The following is a 20,217-nucleotide window of genomic DNA, read 5'->3' as shown; positions in this document are numbered from 1 at the left end:
GTAATGGGTGTAAAGGGAATTCCTTCTGTATAAAAATGAGACATACAAAAAATTTATGCAAAAAGATTCTTAGGGCTATGAGATGTAGCCTTCTTATTCTTTATCAACAAACTTGTTACTACTTATTTTGGAAGTTAGCAGACTTTGTCCATTTAATTTCATCTTATTTCCTAAAATGCTAATTAGTCTCTTGGCTTTCAGAGAAGAAATTAAAATCTGAGTCATAGGTTCTCAGCATTTGTAATATGAGATTAATATGAGCAACTGGCATCTTGATAAGATGAAATTAATTTTAAAAAGTCCCACATTAAAATTTTTAAAAGCAATTGTTTGGGAACAAAATTAAAGATAGCTATAGGCCAGGTTCAGTGGCTCAACCTGTAATCCCAGCACTTGGAGAGGCAAAGGTGAGAGGATTGCCTGATCCTGTGGGTTCAAGACCAGCCCAGGCAACTTGGTGAGACCTCGTCTCTACAATAAAATCAATAAGATAAAAAAAAAGAAAGTTAGCGACTACTTACTTGAAAATCAGAGTTGATAAGCAAGTGCAATATTAAAATACTAAATATATATACACACACATATATGTATGTATATAATTTTCTCTGTATATGAATGTATAATTAAACTTTACAAATACAGCTTTTGGATTTTATTTTAAAGTCATCAATTAGTATTTAACCAATATTTCTTTACAGAAATCATTGTTTAGCCTTAACTTTATGGGATTACTTTTACTAATTCATTTTTAATTAAAAATATAACTCAACAAAGCACTTTTCTTCCAAGACATCCTACACATTTTTCTCTTTCTGCAGAAATTGATAACTTACAAAAATAAGAACTTACCTTTTTCTTTTTTTAAAATCTTAATGACTTCTTTTAAAAAGTTATTTAGGTTTACTTTTCATGCCTTTTAAAAATGCATAAGTTTGAAATAGTAAGATTATATCTATTCTCATCTTCTCTTTGAGATAATTGTGTTGTGTCTTAAAAGCTTGCGAGAATATTTATTTATATCCATTGCAGATATCAGTTTTATGATTACATATGGTAGACTACTTGAAAAATCTATTCCTCCATAGCAGGAGAAAAAAGCTACAGTTTAGATTTTTCCTTAAATTAGTAATTTCAAAGTAGAGTTCTCTCACACATTGTTCAAAGACCAGAATGCTGTGAGTTCAATACAGGATTAACTATTTCAGTTGGTTTGGTAAATAGTGAGCTACTTTGTAAATTGAGTGGCAAAAATAATCTCAGCTACTCCAAATGTGGACCTAAAATTACACTGATCTCCCTATCACCATGCAATGTAGAGAGTTGTATTTCATGGGTTTGAGAACCTTAAAAAGTTAAGTGTGGAACGAGAGGTAGTAAAGATAAAAAGCGCAGAATGGTATCCCGGAATAGCATGATGGGTGGATTTGACAGTGGTGTGGGTGTGTGGACTACGGTAGAGCAATAGATATCCCCAGTATTCACAGGCTGGCAATAGTATCCCAATGGACATACTATTCATGCAGGGTCCACTCTAGTGTAGGGCTTTTGGAACAGAGAGAAGTTTCACATTCAGTATCCTTTGTGCTTTGAGGAATCTCATAGTTATATACTACCACTGACAATGCATTGACACCTTATCACTATATTGCCACTTTGCATGATTCTTTACTAAAACATCATGTTCCTTAAAGAAGCAATGTTTTATCTTTCAAATGCCTGTATGCCAACTTTATTTTTCTCCTGGATCTTCTTGTCATTGTATTTTTATACTGTCTTTATTATGCATGGTCACCAAAGTTACAAAGCCTTATCAAAAAAATTAAACAATTTTCTTTGGCTTTTAATACTTTTAATAATATGGACATAATACTCTCAGTATATAGATTATTGGGACTATCTGGTCTTTCTTATTATTAATCTTATTTTTGATTGACAGATCATAATTGTATACAATTGTAAAACAATGTAATATTTTGATATATGTATACAATGTAGAATAATTAAATCAAGCCAATTAACATATTCATATTCTATCTTTTTTTTTAATAGTGAGACAACTGAAATTTGCCCGCTCAGTTATTTTGTAATACATTTTTGTTATTGACTACAGTCACCCTGCCATGCAATAGATTTCTAAACCTATTTCTCCTGTCTATATGAAGCTGTATAAACCATTTTCCTTCAGTTTTTGCAGACACTTCTCTCCTGGGCCTTTCACCTAGGCTCTGTGTGAAGCTGAGCCCCCTATTAGATCTCCCTGCCACCATGGCAAGGTGTAAGATTTGTCATGCACGCAGGGAGTAGACAGTAGTACCATTCTGCTTTCCCTTCTGAACACCTGGAGTAAACTGCAATTATTCAGTGTGCCAGCTTGTTCGCAAGCCTACTATGTATGGTCCTTCTAACACATATCCTTTTCTTCTCCTCAACAGCCAAATAGGGACATACACACTTTCTGCCTCAAAATGTGCCAGAAATTCCAAAACAATCTAAAAGTGTTAAAGGCCATGTGAAGGAAGCATATAGATCCAGAGTCTTCCCTTTGCGGAGCCTTGCGCCTCAGCTCACAAGCATCTCCTTGCTGCTTCTCCTCCTGACCCTGCTCATTCACAGGTGCTTGGATGTTACTACATCTGTGCATTTTTTTCCCAGCAGCTGACTTAAGTACGTCCTGTGTTTTTACGGTGCTGGGCAGAAACTTTCTTGGGAAGCATTGTGGGAAAGCTGGCAGGGGACAGTTTTATAAATATAGAAAGGATCACATTCTATTGTACTTGCATTTCCATTGTCACAGACATCAAAGCCAAATGGAAATGCAAAGAAAGAATTCATATTAACACAGCTGAGTACAAGGGTATGCCCTAAAGACCTCAGGTGAGACAAGAAAAGGTTTGGGATATTTCCTTTTTGTCTTCCATCGAAAACAAATCTGCTATTTCCTTTTGAGATTTTTTTTTGGCAAGGGGGAAGATACAGCAAGTGAGGATGCCACAACTATTAACCTTGAAGCACATTTTATTTGCTGCTATTGGTCTAAAATTAAAGTAGGAATAATCCTAAATGCAACTGAATTTAGGCTATAATCTAGTTTTCTTTTTTATCGCAGTTTTTGGCTACCAGTGATCATTTTGCCTTTCCCCTGGGGAAAGAAAAAGGCCAGAGAAGGGACAAGAATCGGTGTAACATTTAAACAACAGTGCAATCGTGCCTGTGGTAGCCATCTCAACGTGATGTCATAAGTAGCCAGCGTTTCCTTGGCAACATGACAATGGTAAACAAAGATGTTTTCTGGATGGCTAAAGCAAATGTGGCTTTTATGTTCACACTCTCCCTCTATCCCAATCCCCTACCATGGGTTAAAAAAAAATTTTTTTTTCTTTCCTTTTCCTTTTGTGGAATGAATTTTCCACACTGAAATGGAATAGGTGAAGTGAACCACTATTTTCTTCTTTTGTTTATTTCTTATACACCACAATTTTACAATGCTGGACATTTTGTTGAAGCAACCAGTCAATGTAGAGAATATGAGATTGCACATTTAATTCTGAAATCCCCCTGTTGTGTGGCATTACTAAGAATGCACGAGGGGAAATTCTGTTATGTGAAATCTCAGGGCTATGACAAATTTGACAAGATGAGCTTGATTGACCTTACCTCATGTGGTCTCACAGCCAAGTCTACCATCGAGGTTCTTAAAAACAGATAAGGCAGATGAATGACTCTCTGGAGAGGAAAGCTGATCTGCTGTAACCTGAGGAGAAAAAAAGAAACCTAGGAGATTTTAAAACACTGTTTTAACGAGTGAAATATTGCAATGTGAAGAGTGATAGCAAGCATTCGGATTTTTATAATTTCTCTAAACACTCCATGATAAAAGTTACAAATCATTATTGTTTAGTAAAAATCATCTGTATTTTTAAAAATTTAGCTGAGGAAGGAGAATGGAAGGGAATAAAATGTATCAAAAAGTGTATTCATTAAAATGTTGGTGAACTATGGCTGCTTTTCATGAACCACTGACACCTGCTTGAACAAAGAGACTCCTTAAAGGCAATGCTTCATGAGATCTTTGAAATATTTTTCACTTAGCAAGGATTAATTTATAATTCATGGAAAGGAAAGTTGTGTTTTTTTTTTCTTGAGCCAGGATCTCACTCTGCTACCCAGGCTGGCAAACACGGCTCACTGCTGCTTTGAACTCTTGGGTTCAGGCAATCTTCCTGCCTCAGCCTCCTGAGTAGCTGGAATTACATGCTCATGCCACCATACCTAACTAATTTTTAATTTTGGGGGGTGGTGGTGGTGACAGTCTCATCATGTTGTTAAGGCTGGCTTCAAACTCCAGGCCTTAAGCAATCAAATTCCAGGCCTCAAGCAATCCTCCCAAGTAACTGGGATTATAGGCACAAGCCACCATACGTGGCCTACAACTAATATAAACCTATAAATATAGGCAATATAAACCTAACAGACATATAGAACAGTCCATCTAACAGCAGTAGAATATACAGTCTTCTTAAGTGCACACAGAAAATTTTCTAGGATAGATTATATGCCAGGCCATACACACAAAAAAAATCTTTACAAATATAACAAGATTAAAATCATATCAAGTATCTTTGTTGACCATAATGGTATAAAACTAAAAATTGATAATATATGACTATAGCATAATCATTAATCAGTTAATGAATCAGTTAGCTAATAGTTATTGTATGCCTTTATTATTTTAACTTAATTTATTTATTTGTCTATTTATTTATTTATTTTTGAAATGGGGTCTCACTCTGTTGCCCAGGTTGGAGTGCAGTGGCACTATCATGGTTCACTGTGGCCTCAACCTCCTGGGCTAAAGTGACCCTTTCACCTTAGCCTCCCGAGTAGGACTACAGGCACGCACCACCATACCTGGCTAATTTTTTGATTTTTTAGAAATAAAGTCTTGCTATGTTGCCTAGGCTGGTCTCAAACTCCTGGGCTCAAACAATCCTTCTACCTTGGCTTCCCAAAGTGCTGGGACTACAGGCATAAGCCACCATACCCAACCTAAAGGAAAGTTTTTTAAAAATATAAAAGTAATACGATACAAATGTATGTTCTTATCAGGCACATTAGCACAAATAGCTTGAGCTATTTCCTAGGAGAAAATCAGATGCTTGGTGGGATGCAAGAGTAGAGGGAGCACCTTTTTTTTTTTTAGTTGGAGTCTCACTCTGTCGCCCAGATTGGAGTGCAGTGGCTGCTCCCAGCCACCGCAGCCTCAACCTGCTGGGCTCCAGCGATCCTTCCGCCACAGCCTTCCAAGTAGCCGGAATGACAGGCACGCGCTACCACGCCCGGCTGATTTTTTTATTTATTGTAGAGATGAGGTCTTGCTGCCCAGGCGGGTCTCGAACCCGCGGGCTCAGGCAATCCACTCACCTCAGCCTCCCAAAGGCGCGGGATTACAGGCTGAGCCACCGAGCCCGGCAAGGGAGCACATTTTAATTGAAGTCAAGATTGGTAAACGATGGTTGGGATCTACGACTGGGTAAAGATGAGCCAGAATGATCCTCAACTGATAAACTTGAGTCAAAGTCTGTGATCTGGAGAGAAGGGGCTAGAGACCAGTGTTACTTTGTAAATCCTGCTGTCCAGGATAAAGCCAATTTTTCTGTGTGCTGAAGCACAACCTTAAAAAAACTCAAAGTTCAGTTATTTGCAAGCTGTTTCCCATTCAGGCTACTGAGAACAAGTTTGATGACTCTGACTGGAGAGAAAGAAAGAGATTAACTTTTGGCATTTGAATACACATCTCCCACCAAGTCAGTTGTGATTATCTGCTCGGAGAGAACAATTCTCTGCATATGGAAACCAAGAGATTGTGAAAATGTAATGACAGGCAGCAAGATGTCAGGGAAGGGAAGAAGAAGGGAGAGTCCATGGAGATGAGAAGTAATAAGAAAAAAGAAAAACAATAAATGAATGGTTTCAAAATTCCTTTTCTATTTCTTCCTTTATCCTGTCTCCTCTCCATCTACCCCTCCATGATTGCTGCAGGTATATAGAAAGAGTACTTTAATTTGTGAGCATCTGTTCATCTGATTTGAATTCCATATTCTCTAGGGGAAATTTTGGGATGCAATGAGCATAAAATGAGTTGCAGAACCATTAGATGCAGCAAAGTGGGGAGGGAGTCTCTTACCTAAGGTGCTGCTTTGAAAAAGTCCTCTAGTACACCTGACTTTCCTAATTAAGTACTATCATCCCTGCAGATGGTAAAATGATGTATGTATTTTGCTGAATTCCCTAAGCAAGGAAGCTTTCATTGAAGGAGTTCAATAAGAATGATACCCTTTAAAGAAAGAGAAGCTCTCACTGGAAGCTTAATCCAATGTCAATAACACCTGAAGATTATTTTTAAAGGGCTATATGAATATTTGAATTATAATAAAAGATCAAGAATCATAATGAAGAAATATGTTTGTTGAGGTCCAGCTCTAAACTCCTGCCGTGCCCCATAATCAACATACTTACCGAAATTTAGAAATATACATAATTCCTAATAATTTTTAGGAAAAAAAGATTAAAACTCATACTACAGTCATATAATTTATCACCCCAATTAGAATATTTAAAAAAATGTAAATGGGAATTTTAAAAAACAATTATATTAAGACAAGCATACCCTAGGACTATCCTAAGCAAACTAGACAAGTAGAAGCATAGTTACCCTAGCTACATACCTTCATCCTATAGAAGCACAAAATTAGTTCTGGAACCACTGCTGCAAATCTCTCTCCTGATTGGGGGAGAGGTCATCATGGAGCTGGCACATTTTAGCTAACTTAACCCCCCCTCATCTCTTCATCCAATTGTGTCTCCATAGTTTTAGGTCAGAAAGTTGAAGCTCAGGGAAGTTAAGCAACTTTCTCATAGCTTCACAGCAACCTAAGCAAAATATTTCTCTTGTCCTTTAAAAGTGTCCTTTCTATAGTTTCTAGATTTTCAGGAGTATTACCTGTGGCCCCCCGATACTTAATTATAATTTCAGTAACATTCTCAGGGGACACACAATCTAAAGAGTATATTTTTCCCTCAGCACCTAATGCTTATAAATTATACTAATTCTCTAATTTTCAAACCCTGATTGTCTTGAGTTCTGCCATATTCAGAATGATATTCAACTGTGAAGTTTTAAAATTTCTTTCTTGATAATAGAAGATAAGCTAAATATGCCTTTCCAGTATACCTACAGAGATGAAGTCTTTTAACAAATCCAAATTAAAGGATTTTTGTCAACTCACCATTGTTTCTGAATAATGCCTTCCTTTTCTGCTTCTTCTTGAGTGGAATGTGCAGAGCAAATGAGAAAGGATTAACATTTAAGTCTCTTGGCACTTCCAAACTTCCTTTAGAAACAAATACCCTACTGGGAATATACCTGGAGGAACTCAAATCACTCTATGAAATAGATACCTGCACACACATGTTTATTGCAGCGTTGTTCACAATAGCAAAAGCATGGAACCAACCATGGTGTCCATTGAAAGAGGACTGCTTTAAAAAATGTGGTACATATACACAATGGAGTATTACGCAGCCATAAAGAAGGACAAAATCATGAACTTCACAGGAACTTGAATGGACTTAGAGTCTATAATACTGAGTGATCTATCACAGAAACAAAGAAATGATTATCACATGTTCTCAATCGTAAGCAGACCTTGAACAATTATCGTAATACTACAAGAAAAGGATTGGCTGTAGCAGGAAACTACTGGGGTGGGAAGGAAGTGGGGTTGGCAGTAGTGGGAATCTGCTAGGGGAGGGTGGGGGGCACTCCTTATCAACAAGGGTACCTACATAACGAACATTTGTGTACTAAACCCTGAATTATTAAAACCACATCTTTAAAATAAAAAATAAATAAATAAAATCCTGAACACAAATCAAAAAAGAAGGAAGGAAGGAAGGAAGGAAGGAAGGAAGGAAGGAAGGAAGGAAGGAAGGAAGGAAATACCAGAAATAAATTCAAGAAAATAGATTGGCAAACTAATAGTAGAGATACAAGGAATAATGCTTAAGCTGAGAGTTGAGGGACAGATTTATTTCAATAAGGTCTTTAGAACAATGCATAGACAGAGATTCCAAAATATTTAGGAAAATACTGAAAATTGAGAGATTTTGCAGGATGGGCAAGGGGTTTGTGGGGACTGGGACTGAAGGACCCTGAGTAACTTGCTAAGGAGTTAGACTTTATTCTGTGCTCACAGAGAAATAGCTGAAGGGTTTTGAGTAGGAAAAGAGATGTACAGTATGCACCTACAATGAAGAAACTCAGGCAACTTTGGAAGGCTGGATTGTAGTTTATACAACACAATGCGGAAAGACTAGCTAGGAGGCTCTTACAAAAGCTTGTATCAGAGAGGACAGGTATGAGTTAAGGATGTGACTGTGAAGATTGATAGAAATGAAGAAATGAATGATTCAGCAAGAGATTCAGGTAGTAAACTGATAGGACTGGGTTCTCACAAAATAAAAACATGTAGTGAAACTATATTGAACCACTTAAGGGAGGACTGTATTATGAAAAATAGAAAGGGAAAGGATGACTAACAGATTTCTGGCTACGGAGGCAGGGGAATTGATGGCATTCTAAACTGAAGTCAGGTTTACTGGAGAAAGAGAGAATATTTGTAGGGCATATATTAATTTCATGTGTTCATAAAACACCAGACACAGATGTCCAGAAACTTAATAACTGTCATCAAGTCCAATGCTATTCTTTAAATATATGAAGACACTAAAATTCAGAAGAATGAAGTAGATTTAGAAACATCACCCAAAGTCTTACAGAGCTAGGATTGAAACACAAATCTCCTGCGATTCAGTCCAGAATTTGATTGTGAATCTTTTTCTGAGCCAAAGCTTACCATGTCTTCCTGTTGCATATTTAGTTAGTTAAAATAAAAGTTGGCTAAGTTAATAATAAGATTTTAATTCCTGTAAGGACTTGTCTGAGTGTTGCTATTTTACCTAAGGTATTGCCTTGTATTTTAGCATTAATTGTCTGTATTAAGAAATTGTATAAAATCTGTTTCTGGAACAAAATTCTATAAGAAGATGACACATCTCTGTGATGTCACAGGTTTCTGAGAGGGTTTCTGAAGGCTTTTACTGAAGGCAGTCATAATGTTCAGTTTGCGTGTCTGTGTTCCCTCTTTGTTTTATTCTACACAGCTGTGTTGGAAGCAAGCAGAGGAGATAACCAAAAGTGGATCTGGTTTAGAATGATTTTCAAACTCCCCCCACTAGCATGTGTTTTGCTATGGGACAATTCAAACAGAAGGCGACCACAAATAGAGTTTTGTCAAAGTTAATGCTTGATTTTCTTGTGAGAAATGCCCTTTTACCTGATGTGGATTTTGAAGCTGTTGCCCATCAAAAGTGGAAGTGTTTGTCCCTCATCCGTGCTCACTAGTAATGGGAATGTCACCAGTTCCTCAAAGTGAAGGCAGATGTTTGCAGTAAGGAGTCAACACTGAGAAAATTTTTAAGGATCACATAAAAATATGATTAATAAAAGATTAATCTTTTAAAGAAATAAAAACCCATAGCTAATCTTTCAGATTTCAGTAAAGGCTGTTTATAAGACTTCAAAGGATATTTCTCACAGTTTAGAATACCAATTATTCTAAAATGATATTTATTTAAAGTTATGATGACAATAAAATCTCTTTGGCTATTTTGTTGTTTGGAAGTTATTAGAAGACAACAATATCTTAGGCATTAAGTTGAATTGTAGTCAACTGTATATTTCAATTGTATATTTCACAGTCCTACTTTTGTAAGTATCAAAACATCTAGATATTTGGGTTGACTTTATACAGAGGCTTTGTTCAAGTTGAAGAGTCAGAGGGAACTTCCATATTTTAAGATACTAGTTGTGACTTATATCTTGTAATTCTCTTTGCCTTTGGGTTCTGACCATGAATTAATATTTAGTTATAAAAAATTGGGTGCTTGGTATTTTTGTTGCTGATTTGTTGGCTATAGTTAAAGCAAAACTAGATGTTTATATTTATTCAATCTATGGCCTTATTGCCTTTGGTTAAATTCTTTAGCTGAATCACTCCCCATTAAAGACACTTATAGGTATACACCCACCCTCAGTCGGTGTCTCTACTTCAGTGGTATTCAATCTTGACTTGTGCCAAGTCTTCCAACTTGAGACATCCATGTTATAAGTCCCACAGTCATTTTTGCTGCTAAAGTTCTCACAGTCTGATGCAGGGCCTGGTGGTTAGACTGTGTTCCTACATTAGCTACTGTGAGTATCATGCTTGTTAAATGTGCACCAGTGGCTTTGGTCTCTTTGATCACATAAGGGAAGAGAAGACAGAAGAGGAAAACTCTGTGATTATCTGATTCCCATGGAAGTTTTGCTTGTTTTGTTGCTGGAACACTATCAGGCAAATGCTACTCACTTCTTTTAAGAAATCCCAGCTGCAGAAGGGTTTGTTGACCACAGTAGGAGCTGTTGCCAAAACACTCTACTGGAGTGCTGCTGTGGCCCAGAAATAGTTGCAAATAAGCAGTTCTCAGAAAAAAAGGAAAAAGAAAAAATGATAGCTCATGGAAACATTTTAAGATAAAAGGAGCTCTATCTGTGGCTATGTATACATAAACACAGTTTGTGGGTTTGTGGGCCAAGTCCATACTACTATTCATATTGTTCATGCTCTTTTGTTCTATCTAGATTAGGAAAGTTCTTTCTTTTGGCATAGATGACCTCTTCTCAATTGGTGGCTCTGTAATATTTTATTTTAAAAACCGAAAACTATTTTTAAAAAGTAACTTATAGTTAATAATTTGGTTAGCTTAGAGAAAGTAAACTAACTTTTATCAATGTGGGCAGAACGTACAGATTATTCAGTTGCTTTTACCTCATTCCATGATGCGATGTCTCTAAACATGTTATTAATCCCAGGTTATGAAGAGAATTTGGCAATGGGAAGGGAAAAAAGCATACAACTGAATGTATCACAATACTGCTTCAAGCTATAGGCCTGACTGTGGGGTGATTACACTTGTGAAGTTGAGATGAAACGCTTCGTCCATAAAATGTGTTACATAGAGAGAAGTTTTGGGCAACTGGCTACTTGGAGGCTTTTAGAAAATCAGTAAATAACATCCCCTTGTTTTTCCTCTTAAGTTTGGAACCTATTGGGCAGCGAGACCTCATCTCTACAATAAATCAAAAAATCAGCCGGGCATGGTAGCGCATGCCTGTAATTCCGGTTACTTGGAAGGCTGAGGCGGAAGGATCACCAGGGCCCAGCAGGTCGAGGCTGCGGTGGCCGGGAGCGGCCATTGCACTCCAGTCTGGGTGACAGAGTGAGACTCCGACTCAAAAAAAAAAAAAAAAATAGAGGAGAACAAGAAAGGACGATAAATACAGACCACTGATTAGGGCCACCTTTGCTGGTTGGCTCAAATGGGCAAGTGAGAGGCTGAAAGATTTGACTTAAATCAAATCAAAGATTTGATTTAAATCAAAGATTTAATCAAAGATTTACTTTTGATTTAATCAAAGATTAAATTTTGATTTAATCAAAGATTTGATTTAAAGGGCTAAGCGTACAAAACTTAAAGTTCAAATTCTGTTGAGGGGCAAATCCTGGTGACTTTGCTTTCTTTGAGTTTGGAACCCTAAAGGAATACGTCCTAAGATAAAGGGTAAACTAAAAATAAGCATATTCTCACAGAACCTGCAACTTATTTTAATTCCTCTTAATTCCTATAATTAAATTGATCCCAGATCACAGGTGCTCACAGACACCTGGCAGAAATGAGCACAGATACCCCTTAATGAAAGATAACACCATAGTAAGTACTTAACTTACGTTTACAAACAATATTACAAATGAGATTTCTGGCACATAATTTCAAAAATCCATGTACATCAATAGACAAGATAATACAAATAGGAACAAATGGAAACACCAAACAGTAGGAACAGATCTTCAGGATTCCAGATACTGGTATTATTAGACACAAATATTAACATAATTGTGCTTTCTATTGCTCAAGAAAAAAAAGGCAATAGGAGTCTGGTAAAAAAATAAAAGCTTTATAATACTGAAGTTCTAAATTTAAAAATACAGTAACTCAAGTTAAGAATGTAATAGATGGGTTTAGTAGCAGATTAGATGCAACTAAAGAAAGAATTGGTAACCTGGAATACAGATCAGGATAAAACATTTAGAAATGATGAACAGAGAGAATAAATGAAAGGAAAATAGAGAAAAAAGCATAAGATGGGACACAGCGAGAAGATACAATATATGCAATTGAAATCTCAAAGGAAAAAGAAAATGGAAAAAGAAATATTTGAAAAGAGAATGGTTAAAAATGTTCAAAAACTGGTAAAATACAGCAAACCACATCAATGAGCCCTGAAAACTCTATGCAGCAAAAATAAAAGGAAGGCATATCTAGAAAAATAATTTGAAAATGATTGAATAAAATGGCAAAGAAATAAAGTAAATTATCTAGGGCAGGATTATCGTTGCTGTTGATGGTAAAAAAGAAATACGTAGTCATTGTAAAGGACAACAAAAAGCTGAGAGCTAAACTTCTAAACATAATGCAGCCAAGAGAAATGATACTATTAATTGTGGAAGGGAAATAACTGTAAACCCATCAACTGATGCATAGTAGATTAATGCTTAAAAGAAGAAAGTGAAGTAAAAACATTTCTAGATTAACAAACACCAAGGTACTTCTTCACCAGCAGGCCCACGCTGAAAGAAAAAGTAGAGAGTATACTTTAGGTAGAAGAAAAATGACTCCATGTGAACGCTTGGAGATGCTTCCAAAAGAAAAAAAAATGATAAATATGTCAGTTCACAAATTCATATTATCTCTATAAAACAATAATAAAGTCTGTGATTTAATATTTATATAGAATTAAAATAAATAAGACTATGCCAGGTGAGTTGGGAGAATAAAATAGAGATTAAATATTTTGAGACTTTTACATTGCCTAAAAAATAAGCGAAAGTACCAGTGAATTTGGTCTTTTATAAGTTCTAGGATAAGCACTAAAGAAAGGGCAAACTTCCAACCTCATGAAGGGAGATAATAAAGTAAAGAGAAATACTGTAAAAATAGGAAAAAATAAAGAAAAGCCCCAAACAAAAATAGAACATGTGGGATAAATATTAAGAAATGAATGAGTAACAGAGGAGACTTAAATTTTACAAAGAAAAATGAAGTTGAATAGGTAAATTAATTGTGAAAAAGAGAAGAGAAGGAGGAATCATTCTATTTAATTTTAAGTGTGTTTTTTTTAACTTTTACTTTATTATAGGAATGTGTGGTACAAGTAAGGATTAACTACATAAGTAGGTTGCATGCAGATAAAGTTTGGACTTCTAACTGACCCTCACTCCCCCTGGTAATGAACCAAGTACCCTTTGCTTTGTCAAATCCCCCACTCACCCTTTTTCCTCCCACCCTCCCCTAGCAGTGCCCAGTGACTGCCAATCTCTCCCTTATGCTAATGTGACTAATGTTTGAGGTTCACTTATGAGTGAAAACATGCAGTATTCAGTTCTTTGTTTCTGTAGTAGATCACTTAGTATCATGGTCTCGAATTCCATCCAATTTGCTGTGAAGTCCATGATTTTGCTCTTCTTTATGGGTACATGACATTCCATTGGGTATATACACCACATTTTCTTTATTCAGTTCATTTCTGATAGGCAGTAAGGTTGGTTCCATGTCTTTGCAGTTGTGAATAGTGTGGCAATAAACATGCATGTGCAGGAGTCTTTTTTTTTTTTTTTTTTTAGAACAATTTATGTTCCTTCAGGTATATTCCCAGGAGAGGGATTGCTGGATTGTATGGAAGGCCAATTTTTAACTATTTTAGGAATCACTACACTGCTCTTCATAGAGGTTGAACTAGCTTACATTCCCACCAACAGTGTAGAAGCATGTCCTTTTCTTTACACCGAGCCAGCACTTGTTATTTTTTTGACTTATTAATGACAGCCATACTTACTGGAGCTAGGTGCTATCTCAATACAGTTTTGACTCACATTTCTCTAATGATTAGTGAGGTTGGGCATTTTTTCATGTCTGTTGGTTGCTTGTAGATCTTCTTTTGAGAATTGTCTGTTCTTGTCCTTTGCCCACTTTTTAATGGAGTTATTTGTTCTTTTCTTGCATTTCATTGAGTTCCTTGTAGATGCTGGATGTTAGACTTTTGGCAAATGCATAATTTGCAAATATGTTTTCCCATTTTGTGGGTTGTATCTTTACACTCTTGATGGTTTCAGTTTAATGAGGTCATTATTTGTTTATTTTAACTTTTATGGCATTCACTTTTGGGGATCTGGTCAAGAATTTGTTGCCTACTCTGATGCTCACAAGGGTGTTTCCTATGCTTTATCCTAGGGTTCTTATAGTTTGAAGTTTTGCATTTAGGTCTTAGAACTATTTTGAGTTGATTTTTGTATATGGTGACAGGTAGGGGTCCAGTTTCATTCTTCTGCATGTGGTCAGTCAGTTTTTCCAGCGCCATTTGCAGAATATGTTCTTCTTTCCCCAGTGATTGTTATTGGTGACTTTGTTGAAGATTAGTTGGTTGAAAACCATTGTCCTGTTCCATTGGTTTATGTATCTATTCTTATATCAGTATCAGGCTGTTTTGATTACTGTAGCCTTGTAATAAAATTTGAAGTCTGGAAGTATAATACTTCCCACTTTGTTCCTTTTGCTGAAGATTGATTTGGCTATTCATGCTCTTTTCTCTTCCCATATGAATTCCTGTATTGTCATTTCCAGGTCTGAACAGATGATGTTGGTAATTTGATGGGAATTGCTTTAAATCTGTAGATTGTCTCGTGTAAAATGGACATCTTGTCAATATTGATTCTTCCAGTCCATGAGGCATGGAGTGTTTTTCCATTTATTTGTGTCATCCTTGATTTCTTTGATCAGAATTTTGTAGTTCCCATTGTAATGGTTTTTCACTTTTCTAGTTAGGTGGATACCAAGGAATTTCATTATTTTTGTGGCTATTGTAAATGAGTGTGGTTTCTGTTTGGTTCTCTGTTTGCTTGTTGCTAGTGCACAGAAATATAAATATCTTTTGACTGTTGATTTTGTAACCCAAGACTTTATCAGTCATTTATCAGTGTGAGGGAACTTTTGAGAGACTCCTTAGTGTCTCAAGCTATAAAATCATATTGTCCTCAGAGAAGGATAGCTTAACTTCCTCTTTTCTTATTTGGATACCTCTGACTCCTTTCTTTTACCTGATTGTTCTGGCTAGGACTTCCAGCACTGTGTTGAACAGGAGGAGTGGGCTTCCTTGAATTTCTTCAGGATCAGTTATGAGTTCACCTTTTGTGTTTCTAATTGTGTTTATCTGGACTCTCTCTCTCTCTCTCTCTCTCTCTCTCATTTATTTTTTTGTCAATCTGGTCAGTAGTCTGTCAATTTTATTTATCCTTTCAAAGAACCAGATTTTTGTCTTGCTGATCTTTTCCATGATGTTTGCCTTATGTCTGCAATTGTGATTTTATTTTGGTGATCTGGATTCTTCTGCTGAAGTCAAAATTTAGATGATTTTTGTCCTTCCAACTCCCTTGGGTATGACATTAGGCTACTAACTTGTGATCTTCCTGCATTCTTAATGTGTACGGGCAGTACTATGGAATTTCCTCTTAACCCTGATTTCATGTCATCCCAGAGATTCTGATAAGAAGTGTTTTGGTTTTCATGAGTTTCCAGGAATCTTTTTATTTCTATCTTGAGTTCCATGTTGACCCAGAAGTTGTTCAGCAGCATTTTGTTTACTGTCCATGTCTATGTGAGTTTTGGAAGAATCATGTTGGTAGTGATATTTATTCTTATCCCACTATGATCTGAGAAGATGCATGATATTACGTCAATCTTTTGAAATTTGTTCATGCTTGATTTATGTCTGAGAATGTGATTGATTTTGGAGTATGTTCAACATGCTGATTAATAAAATGTATGCTCTCTAGATATTGGATGGAGTGTTCTGTAAATGCCTATTAAATCCATTTGATCAAGTGTTGAGTTAAGGTTCCAGATCTCCTTGTTGGTTTTTTACCTCAAAGATCTGTCTAGAGGTGTTAGTAGGGTATTTAGGTCTCCAAATATGATTGTGTGAAAGTCAAACTCTTCTCTTAGTTTACTTCATAATTGTTTTATGAAGCCTGGTGCTCCTGTGTTGGGTACATATATATTTAAGATGGATATTTTTTGTTTGTGGATTGAAACTTTTTAACATTATATAATGTCCTTCTGTGTTCTTTTTAATTTTTGATGGTTTGTAGTCTGCTTTGGCTTATATCAGGATAACTATTTTTGCTTGCTTTTGTTTTCCTTTTGCCTGAAAGACTGTTTTCCAGCCCCCAACTTACAGCCTGTTGGTGTTTTTTGCAGTGAGATGAGTTTTCTGGAAGCAGTAGACTGTTGGATCATGCTTCTTTAACCAGAGTGCCACACTATGTTACTTTTTGTTCTTTGTGGCACTTTTAGTACCATCACATTCAAATTGCTTATTGAAATGTGAGAGTTTATCCTGTCATAGGGCTTTTAGGGAGTTGTTTTGTTTCCTTTTGTATTTACATATGTGCGAATTTTCATTTTGTGAGTGCCCTGCATGCTCTGTTGACTCTGTGCTTGTCTGTACTTCTCTGATGGGTATGACCATTCTTTTATTTTCTGTCTTCAGCACCTTAAGTGTCTCCTGAAGGTCTATTCTGAAAGCCACTATTCTCTTAGGGATTAGATGTTTGGCAAGAATGTTAATTATCTGTCACTGATGAAGCTTAGCTGGTGGAGTGGGAAATTCTTGACTGGAATTGCTTATCTTTAAGAATGTTAAAGATTGGACTCCAGTCCCTTCTAGCTTGTAGCACTTCTACAGATGTCTGGAATGATTCTGATGGGTCTTCCCTGGTAGGAAGCCTGACATATCTCTCTTGTTGCCTTTGGGATTTTTCTTCTATACTTAGTTTTTGGAGATGGATTACTATGTGTTTTAGAGATGGTCTTCTCATGTGATAAATTGTGGGGGTTCTCTGAATCTCTTGTGCTTGAATGGTTGCCTCTCTAGTGAGATGTGGGAAGTTTACTTGGATGCTCTCATGGAATGTTTCTTCCACAGTGTTCTCACTTTCTCTTTTTGCTTCAGGGATTCCAATCAGGCATAGAATTTGTTTCTTGACATTGTCCCACATCTCTTGGAGGTTTTGTTTCTTCTTAATGAGATTTTCTTTCCATGTTTTTGACAGACTGGGTTAATTTTATGTTTTGACTTTCAAGCTCTTAGATTCTTTTCTCAGCTTGGTTTATCCTGCTCCCTATTCTTGTTACTTTGTTTTTGATTTCTAGGATAGAGTTCTTCATTTCCACTATTTCAGAATAGTCTTTTCTGAAATTGGCCTACTCTACTTTTATTTCCTCTATAAATTTGGTGAATTTCACTTCTAGTTTATTTTGGTTCTTTTTCACTTTAGCTATCTAATCTCTGTTTTCCGTTATTGCTATCTGAGGAAGGTAGTTTGAGGGGAGTTAAGTTATTTGTGGTCTGATAACTGTTTTTTCAGGCACTGTCCCTTTGGGACTCTGAGGGTTGCCTATGTTTTTGTTGTTGATTTTTCCTCATTTGTAACAGGTCTCTCTTCACTTTCTGCAATTCCTTTTGGTTTTGTTGCTCTGAAGCTAGTCACTGATCCTCTGTTCTAGGGCCCTTTCTGTGGTTCAATATTGGTCATTCAGTGAGAGGGGGGAGCATTAACTTTTGCTCCTTGCTCTTCCCTGTGTCATGTTTCACAACTGTAGCAACCTCTGCTGCTAGCACTCTGCTGAGTACTGAGAAAGTCTTTAGGTGTCTTTGTGTCACTCCCTCTGTGTTCAAGTCCATACTCTGCTCTTGAAAAAGAGCAATTTCTTTGACATAAGGAAGGAGGGAGAAAATCTACCCAGTAGTGATGCAGGACTTGGAGGTGATTCTTCCTGATCTGACTGTGTGCCAGTGAGATTTACTCTGCGGGTGTTCCCTGCCTGGGAACTGGCCACCAGGCTCTGTTGGCAGAAGCTGCTGACCCAGCTTGAGGTTTTTTTTTTCCCCCTTTCCACTTGAGGTCCAGTTGCCTAACCAGGACTCCTCCTGCATGGGATGGATGACACACATGGTCAGGCGGGAGTGAATGAACCCAAAGCAACTTAGGTACACTCACCCACTCTCATTCACTGGATAAGGCTTCAGTTCCTATGCAAATCTGGTGCCTAGGAGGTTTGGGGGAATGGGGTGCCTGAATTCCTGCATCTTCCATTGTTTTCTGATGTCCATGTGTTCAAAAAGACCTTTTCTGGGGGTAAGGTGTGTCACCTGTTCAAAAGTGTTTGGGATATCTCTGTCTATTGATGGCGTGGTCTCTTCTCTCTGCCATGCTCAATGAGAGCAATGCCAGTCTGCTGTTCCATGGTAGTCATCTTGGATCCTACTCAAGAATTTTTAAATAGCTATGGTTATCAAGACTATGTGGTGTTTGCAGAAAGATAGGTACTTAGATTATTGGGACAGAATAAATAACCCAGAAATAGCTCCATACAAACATAGCCAGATGATTTTTGACAAAAGCACAGGAGTAATTCAATGGATAAAGGTAATCACATCAACTAATGATGCTGGACCAATTGAACATTCCTAGCTGTCTCTCCTCCACTTCAGTCCCTGAAAAATGAAGGACCTAAGCCTTATGCAAAATTAATTCCAAATAGATTATAGATTTAAGTGTAAATTTATCAAGCTTATGGGAGATAGCATAAGATAAACTCTTTAGGATCCGACTCGGAGAAGAGTTCTTAGACATGCCATCAAAAGCAAGATTCATTGAAAAAATAAATAAAAACTAAAAAACTACTGATAAATTGCATTTCATAAGAATTCTTTAAAAAAATTTTGCTGTGTAAAAGACTATGTGAAGGGGATATAAAAAAAAACAAGCTGGGAGAAAATATATGCAAACCACATGTCTTATAGACAATTGTCAAAACTCAACAGTAAAACAACAAACAATCCAATTAAAAAATGAGCAAAATATATAAGGAAGCACTTAACCTAAGAGGATATATGAGTGATAAATAAGCACACAAATAGATGTTCAGCATGATTAGGGAAATGAAAATTAAGATCAAGATGATGTATCATGGCATATAATTAGAACTGCTAAAATTAAACAAAATAGTAGCACAAAACTAATATGCCAATTTAAAAACTGGGCTAAAAACTTGAGAAAAGTTTTTTTCAGTAAAGACATACAAATGGCCATTAAAAATAAAATGACATACTCACTTCACACTTGTTAGGATGGCCATTATCAAATTAATAAAAGCAAATGTGTTGATGAGAATGTGGAGAAACTGAAACATTTATATACTGTTGGTAGGAATGCAAAATAGTGAGCCACTATGGAAAGCAGTATACAGTTTCTCAAAAAATTAATAGTAGTACCACCATATGATCTCACAACCCCAAATGTGGGTATTTATCCCCAATAATTGAAATTAGAATCTCAAAGATATATTAGCAACTTAATGTTTATTGCAGCACTACTCAAAATAACCAAGATTAAAACCATCTAAATATTCATTGATGGATGAGTAGATAAAGAAAAATGAGATATATGCATAGCAATGGTATAATATTCAGGCTTAATATAGAAGGAAATTCTGCAATGTTACAAGGTGGATAGAACTTAAAGACAGTAGGCCAAGTGTAATAAACCAATCATAAAAGGACAAATACCACATAGTTCCACTTATATGAGGTATCAAAAATAGACTCATAGAATCAGAGCATAGAATTGTGATTAGCAAGTTCTCGAAGAAGGGGAAAATAAGGAATTGCTAATCAGCTGGCATAAAGTTTCAATTATAAAACTGATTAATTTCCAGAAATCTACTCTATAACATTGTGCCTATAGAAAACAATACTATAATGTACACTTAAAACTTAGTTAAGAAGGTGGATCTCATGTTGAATGTTCTTACCACAATAAAATGAACATCTTAAAAATAGGGACAATGCCAAATGTTGGAAAATATGTGGAGAAATAAAATTTCTCATAATCAGGAACATAATTAAATAAAGCTACTTTGAAAAAATATTTTGACAGTTAA

Source organism: Carlito syrichta, unplaced genomic scaffold, assembly GCF_000164805.1.
Source record: "Carlito syrichta isolate Samal-C Ts95f unplaced genomic scaffold, Tarsius_syrichta-2.0.1 Scaffold308777, whole genome shotgun sequence".
In the NCBI taxonomy this organism is placed as follows: Eukaryota; Metazoa; Chordata; class Mammalia; order Primates; family Tarsiidae; genus Carlito; species Carlito syrichta.
This window is presented reverse-complemented; position numbering follows the sequence as displayed.